Source organism: Pan troglodytes, chromosome 1 (assembly GCF_028858775.2).
Source record: "Pan troglodytes isolate AG18354 chromosome 1, NHGRI_mPanTro3-v2.0_pri, whole genome shotgun sequence".
NCBI lineage: Eukaryota > Metazoa > Chordata > Mammalia > Primates > Hominidae > Pan > Pan troglodytes.
In genome coordinates, this window is record NC_072398.2 from 180618372 (window position 1) to 180626160 (window position 7789).

General features: G+C 38.5%; 2 pseudogenes; both read left to right on the top strand.

Moving 5' to 3' along the window:
• Window positions 1-758, top strand: LOC100615140 (rRNA-processing protein FCF1 homolog; annotated as a pseudogene).
• A 5459-nt stretch (window positions 759-6217) lies between these two features.
• Window positions 6218-7251, top strand: LOC107973911 (high mobility group protein B1-like; annotated as a pseudogene).
• The last annotated feature ends 538 nt before the right edge of the window (window positions 7252-7789 follow it).

A 7789-nucleotide genomic window follows, 5' to 3' on the forward strand; every position in this document is an offset into this window, starting at 1 on the left:
TTTGTTAAAAAAATTATCCATTCAGTTGGTGATTACAGAAGAAACAGAAGTGTGATGTGACCGTGGGGAAGCAAAATAAAACAAGGAAGTACGCAACCATGAAGCAAATGCTTAGTCTCAGAGATCAGAGGCTTAAAGAAAAGGATAGATTAAAACCTAAAAAGAAAGAAAAGAAGGATCCCAGCACATTAAAGGAAAGGGAAGTTCCCCGACACCCTTCCCGCTTATTTTTCCAATATAATACACAGCTCGGCCCACCTTACCACATCCTCATTGATGCCAACTTTATCAACTTTTCCATAAAAGCCAAACTGGACTTAATGCAGTCAATGATGGACTGTCTGTATGCCAAGTGTATCCCTTGTATAACTGATTGTGTAATGGCTGAAACTGAGAAATTGGGGCAGAAGTATAGAGTGGCTCTAAGGATCACCAAGGATCCAAGATTTGAACTATTACCATGTGCACACCAAGGAACCTATGCAGATGACTGCTTAGTAGCATAAGTGTTACATTATGGCCACAGTTGACTGGGACCTTAAAAGAAGAATCTGTAAGATTCCTGGAGTTCCTATCATGTGCATTTCTAACCATAGATACAACATTGAATGGATGTCCGATGATTATGGAGCCCCTTGATTCTAATTCTTACAAGACACATTTCCTCTGCCTTTCCTTCCACCAACTTTCTCTTGTTGCCAGTTCATTACTCATGCAATAGCATGAATTATTATTCTGTTGACCTATTTGCTCTATTATCAGATGAGGATGGTTAAATACGCTGACTCTTTTTTTTTTTTTTTTTTTTTGAGATGAAGTTTCGCTCTTGTTGCCCAGGCTGGGGTGCAGTGGCGTGATCTTGGCTCACTGCAGCTTCTGCCTCCCAGGTGCGGGCGGTTCTCCTGCCTCAGCCTCCCAAGTGGCTGGGATTGCAGGCATGCACCACCATGCCCAGTGGGCTTTTTTTTTCTTTTTTTGGTATTTTTTAGTAGAGACAAATATTTTTGTATTTTTAGTACAGAAAGATATGCCTTGGCCTCCTAGGGTGCTGGGATTGCAGGTGTGGCCACCATGCCTGGCCTGCTCACTTTTTGATGCTGTTTTGAAATTGATATTTTGCCTCATAAAAATTTAGGCCAGGCACAGTGGCTTGTACCTGTGGTACCAGCACTTTGGGAGGCCGAGGTGGGCGGACCACCTGAGGTCAGGAGTTCGAGACCAGCCTAGACAATGTGGTGAAACCCCATCTCTACTAAAAATACAGAAAAAGTTGGTCGGGTGTGGTGTCGCGTGCCTGTGGTCCCGGCTGCTGCGGAGGCTGAGGCAGAAGAGTCACTTGAACCCAGGAAGTAGAGGTTGTGGTGGGCTGGGATTGTGCCATTGCATTCCAGCCTGGGTGAAAGAGTGAGAATATCTCCAAAAAAAAAAAAATTTAATGATGGTCAAAGGGTGCAAAATCTCAGACAGGAAAAATATGTTTTATACTCTTTTTGAGTTCTATTGTACACTTCTGTTATACTTTTTTTGAGTGGTGCATATACTTAATAGTGGAGTATTATACATTTCAAAATTAATGTTCTCATCACAGAAATGTATTTGAACTGTGGTGGCTCATGCCTGTAATCCCAGCACTTTGGGAGGCCAAGGCAGGAGACCACCTGAGGTCAGGAGTTCGAGACCAGCCTGACCAACATGGAGGAACCGTGTCTCTACTAAAAACACAAAATTAGCTGGACGTGATGGCGCATGCCTGTAATCCCAGCTACTTGGGAGGCTGAAGTGGGAAAATCGCTTGAACCCGGGAGGCAGAGGTTGTGGTGAGCTGAGATCTTACCATTACACTCCAGCCTGGGCAACAAGAGCAAAACTCCATCTCAAAAAAAAAAAAAAAAAAAAAAAAAGGAAATGTATTTGAAGTATTGGGTATGTTAACTAGCTTGATTTAATTATTATACCTTGTATCCACAATTTATGACATCACTTTGTAACCCATAAATTTATACAGTTATAAATTGTCAATTTACAATAAAAAATTTTTGTTGCATCTTTTTAGAAAAAACATTATCCATTCTTTTTTATCTCTCCTCATCTATAAAAAATGCTGCCAAATGTAGTTATAACACTGAAACAGATTATACCAGGCAAATTAAGCTGTGTGCACAGTAAGGACAATTTATTTTTATTTTTTTATTTAACTTTTAAGTTCAGGGATACAGGTGTGCAGGTTTTTATATAGGTAAACTCATGGCACAGGGGTTTGATGTACAGATTATTTCATCACCCAGGTACTCAGCCTACTACCCAATAGTTATTTTTTCTGCTCCTCTCTCTCCTCCCAACCTCCACCCTCTGGTAAGCCCCAGTGTCTGTTATTTCCCTCTTTGTGTCCATGTGGTCTCATCATTTAGCTCCTACTTACAAGTGAGAACATGCGGTATTTGGTTTTCTGTTTCTGAGTTAGTTTGCTAAGGATAATGGCCTCCAGCTCCATCTATGTTCCTGCAAAGGACATGATTTCACTCTTTTTATGACTGCATAGTATTCCATGGCATATATGTACCACATTTTCTTTGCCCAGTCTTCTGTTGATGGGCATTTAGGTTGATTCCATGTATTTGCTATTGTGAATAGTGTTGCAATGAACCTATGCATGCATGCATGTCTTTATGATAGAATGACTTATATTCTTTTGGGTATATACCCAGTAATGGGATTGCTGGGTCGAATGGTATTTCTGTCTTTAGGTCTTTGAGAAATTGCTACACTGTCTTCCACAATGAACTAATTTACACTCCCACCAATATGTAAATTTGTTCCCTTTTCTCCACAACCATGCCAGCATCTGTTGTTTTTTGACTTTTTAATACTAGCTATTCTGACTGGTGTGAGATGGTATCTCACTGTAGTTTTGATTTGCATTTCTCTAATGATCAGTGATGTTGAGCTTTTTTTCATATGATTGTTGGCCACATGTATGTCTTCTTTTGAAAAGTGTTCATGTCATTTGCCCACTTTAATGGGGTTGTTTGTTGTAAATTTGTTTAAGTTCCTGATAGATGCTATTGTGGATAGCATTATTGTGGATTGGATTATTGTGGATATTAGACCTTTGTCAGATGCATAGCTTGCAAAAATTTTCTCCCATTTTATAGGTTGTCTGTTCAATCTGTTGATAGTTTCCTTTGCTGTCCAGAAGCTTGTTAGTATAAATAGATCCCATTTGCCAATTTTTGCTTTTGTTGCCATTGCTTTTGGTGTCTTCATCATGAAATCTAAGTCCAGAATGGTATTACCTAGGTTTTCTTCCAGGGATTTTGTAGTTTTAGGTTTTCGATTTAAGTCTTTAATTCATCTTGAGTTAATTTTTGCATATGGTATAAGGAAGGGGTCCAATCTCAATCTTCTGCCTATGGGCAGACAGTTATCCCAGCACCATTCATTGAACAGGAAATCCTTTCCCCATTGCTTATTTTTGTCAGCTTTGTTGAAGATCAGATACTTGTAGCTGTGTGGCCTTATTTCTGGGCTTTCTGTTCTGTTCCATTACTCTATGTGTCTGTTTTTGTACCAGTGCTGTGCTGTTTTGATTACTGTAGCCCTGTAGTATACTTTGAGTGGAGTTGGATTGCCTTAGCTCTTCAGGCTTTTTTTTTTTTTTTTTTTGGTTCCATATGAATTTTAAAATAGTTTTTTTCTAGTTCTGCAAAAAATATCAATGATAGTTTAATAAGAATAGCATTGAATCTATGAGTTGCTTTGAGCAGTATGGCCATTTTAATGATATTTATTCTTTCTATTCGTGAGCATGGAATGTTTTTCCATTTGTTTTTGTCATCTCTAATTTTTTTGAGCAGTGTTTTATAGTTCTCATTGTAAAGATTGTTCACCTCCCTGGTTAGCTGTATTCCTAGGTATTTTATAATTTTTTGTGGCAATTGTGAATGGGATTGTGTTCCTGATTTGGCTCTCGGTTTGGCTGTTGTTGGTGTACAGGAATGTTAGTGATTTTTGCACATTGATTTTGTATTGTGAGACTTTGCTGAAGTCGTTTACCAGCTTAAGGAGCTTTTGGACTGAGACTATGGGGTTTTCTAGATATAGGATTATGTCATCTGCAAACAGGGATAGTTTGACTTCTTCTCTTCTTATTTGGATGCCCTTTATTTCTTTCTCTTGTCTAATTGCCCTGCCCAGGACTTCCAATACTATGTTGAATAGGAGTGGTGAGAGAGGGCATCCTTGTCTTGTGCTGATTTTCAAGGGGAATGCTTCCAGTTTTTGCCCATTCAGTATGATGTTGGCTGTGGGTTTGTGATAGATGGCTCTCATTATTTTGAGATATATTCCTTCAATATCTAGTTTATTGAGAGTTTTTAACATGAAGGAGTTTTGAATTTTATTGAAAGCATTTTCTGCATCTATTGAGATAATCATGTGGTTTTTGTCTTTAGTTGTATTTATGTGATAAATCACATTTATTGATTTGCATATGTTGAACCAAACTTGCATCCCAGAGATGAAGCCTACTTGATTGTGGCAGATAAGCTTTTTGATGTGCTGTTGGATTCAGTTTGCCAGTATTTTGTTGAGGATTTTTGCATCAATGTTCACCAAGGATATTATTGGCCTAAAGTGGGTTTTTTGTTTTGTTTTGTTTTGTTTTGTTTTGTTTTTTGTTTTTATGTCTCTACCAGATTTTAGTATCAGGATGATGCTGAGCTCATAGCATGAGTTAGGGAGGATTCTCTCCTCCTCAATTTTTTGTGATAGTTTTAGCAGGAATGGTACCAGCTCTTCTTTGTACATGAGATAGCATTCGGCTGTGAATCCATCTGGTCTTGGGCTTTTTTTGGTTGGTAAGCTATTACTGACAATTTCAGAGCTTGTTAACTGGTCTGTGCAGGGATTCATTTTCTTCCTGCTTCAGTCTTGGGAGAGTATATGTGTCCAGGAATTTATCAATTTCTTCTAGATTTTCTAGGTTATGTGCATAGAGATATTTGTACTATCCTGACAGTTGTTTGTATTTCTATGGGGTCAGTGTTAATCCCCTTTGTTGTTTCTGATTGTGTTTATTTGAATCTTCTCTCTTTCTTCTTTATTAGTCTAGCTAGTGGTCTATTTTATTAATTTTTTTCGAAAGACTGGCTCCAGGGTTTGTTGATCTTTTGAATGATTTCTTGTGTCTCAATTTCTTTCATTTCAGCCCTGGTTTTGGTTATTTCCTGTCTTCTGCCAGCTTTGGGATTTGTTTGCTCTTGTCTGTCTAGTTCTTTTAGTTGTGATGTTAGGTTAATGTTGACTTTCGAGATACAGTCATACCTTCAAGATATTATGGATCCAGTTTCAGATGACTGCAATAAAGTGAATATCATAATAAAGCAAGTCACACAAATTTTGGTTTCTCGGTGTGTATAAAAGTTATGTTTATACTATACCATAGTCTATTAAATGTGCACTAGCATTATATCTAAAGAAACAATGTACATACCTTAATTGAAAATACTTTATTGCTAAAAAAATTCTGGTGATCAGCTAAGGCTTCAGCAAGTCACAATTTTTTTGCTAGTGGAGGGTCTTGCTTCAGTGTTGATGGCTGCTGACTTATCAGGTTGGTGATTGCTGAAAGTTGAGGTGGTTGTGGCCATTTATTAAAATAAGACAAAAATTTTTGTGAAGAGCCAGAATCAGCCTTGAGTAATGTATAGTAAATCTCAGTCTTGAACACTGGCACATAAAAAATGTGGAGAAGACTTTTGGCTATGCCACACAAAAAGAATGGATATTTACAAGGAAAAAAAGAATCAAACTTTGAAGAAGAATCCCAGGAGAAATGACAAAAGATGCCAGAATAAATAAAAAGACTATGCTTGAATGACTTGATCATTTCTACCAAGAGCTATATACTCATTTTAAAGCAATGACTCAAATAATGCCAATATTTGCTATCACTCAGCAATATTATTGGATTTTCAAAATAAAATGGGGGAGTTTGTTTTTTTGTTTTTTTGTGTTGAATTGTGAAAATTCTCTAGTGGAAATTTTCAATTCTGGAGACCATTGAAATCCACTAGAATTCATCCCTCTAAAACAAAGTAATGTACAGTATTATCATTTTTGGAACTTGTGAAATTGGTTTTTAGGAATTTTTGACAAACCATTTATATATGGGTTGCTTCATGTAAAAGAAACTTTTCACAGAGTGGAGAGAGTGAGGAGGCCTGCTCTGACAGCTGTTACAGTACACTGAGCTCCACAGAGACAGCGCCAGGGCAAGTGGGAGCCAGATGAGCACTGGGTGACTCTGTGCCTCACTGAGGAAAAAAATAACTAAACATGGGCAAAGGAGATCCTAAGAAGCCGAGAGGCAAAATGTTATCATATGCATTTCTTGTGAAAACTTGTCAGAAGGAGCATAAGAAGCTTCAGTCAACTTCTCAGAGTTTTCTAAGAAGTGCTCAGAGAGAGGCCAGGTGCGGTGGCTCATGCCTGTAATCCCAGCACTTTGGGAGGCCGAGGCAGGCAGATCACTTGATGTCAGGAGTTCAAGACTAGCCTGGTCAACATAGTGAAACCCCGTCTCTTCTAAAAATCTAAATATTAGCCAGATGTGGTGGCGGGTGCCTGTAATCCCAGCTCCTCGGGAGGCTGAGGCAAGAGAATTGCTTGAACCCGGGAGGCGGAGGCTGCAGTGAGCCAAGACCTCACCACTGGACTCCACCCTGGGCGACAGAGAGACTCTGTTTCAGAAAAAGAAAAAAAAAAGTGCTCAGCGAGGTGGAAGACCATATCTGCTAAACAGAAAGGAAAATTTGAAGATATGGCAAAGGCAAACAAGGCCCGTTATGAAAGAGAAATGAAAATCTATATCCTCCCTAAAGGGGAGACAAAAAAGAAGTTCAAGTCCAATGCACCCAAGTGGCCTCCTGCAGCCTGTTTCGTGTTCTGTTCTGAGTGTTGCCCCAAATCAAAGAACATCTTGGCCTGTCCATTGGTGATGTTGCAAAGAAACTGGGAGACATGTGGAATAGCACTGCTGCAGATGACAAGCAGCCTTATGAAAAGACAGCTGTGAAGCTGAAGGAAAAATACAAAAAGGATCTTGCTGCATATTGAACTAAAGGAAAGCCTGATGCAGCAAAAAAGGGAGTCATCAAGGCTGAAAAAAGCAAGAAGAAGAAGGAAGGGGAGGAAGATGAAGAGGATCGGGAGGAGGAGGAAGATGAAGGTGAAGAAAATGACGATGAATAAGTTGATTCTAGTGCAGTTTTTTTTTCTTGTCTAAAAAGCATTTAACCCCCTGTACACAACTCACATTTTAAAGAAAAAAAATTGAAATATAAGACTTTAATGTAATGTAAGGTTTTAATTATCTTTAAAGTGTTTATGTTTTCCTTTTTGATCCTGTAATTTTTATTTAATATTATTTTATGTCATACTTATACATACAGATTTCATCAAAAGAACCGTCACTGTCTGCATTTCTTTTCTATGTAATTTTTCCCACTACTTTCATTTCATAATAATTTATGAACCTAATTTTTCATATAGAGAAAGGGACTTAAATTGCAATGCCCCACAGGTGCGAAATATTTGAGGCACACCACTGGTAAAAGACAGCTTTCCCTGTTTACCAAAGGCCCAAAGTGCCAAATTAACACACCCAAGGACCAGTTCTCTACAAATTACTTTTGTGAGTCAGTGTATAAATACTTCAGCTGCCTTGCCCTTTGTGAATCTGGTGTTTTGTGTCACTGTGAGTTTCTCCTGGGATTGAGGTCCGGCTGCT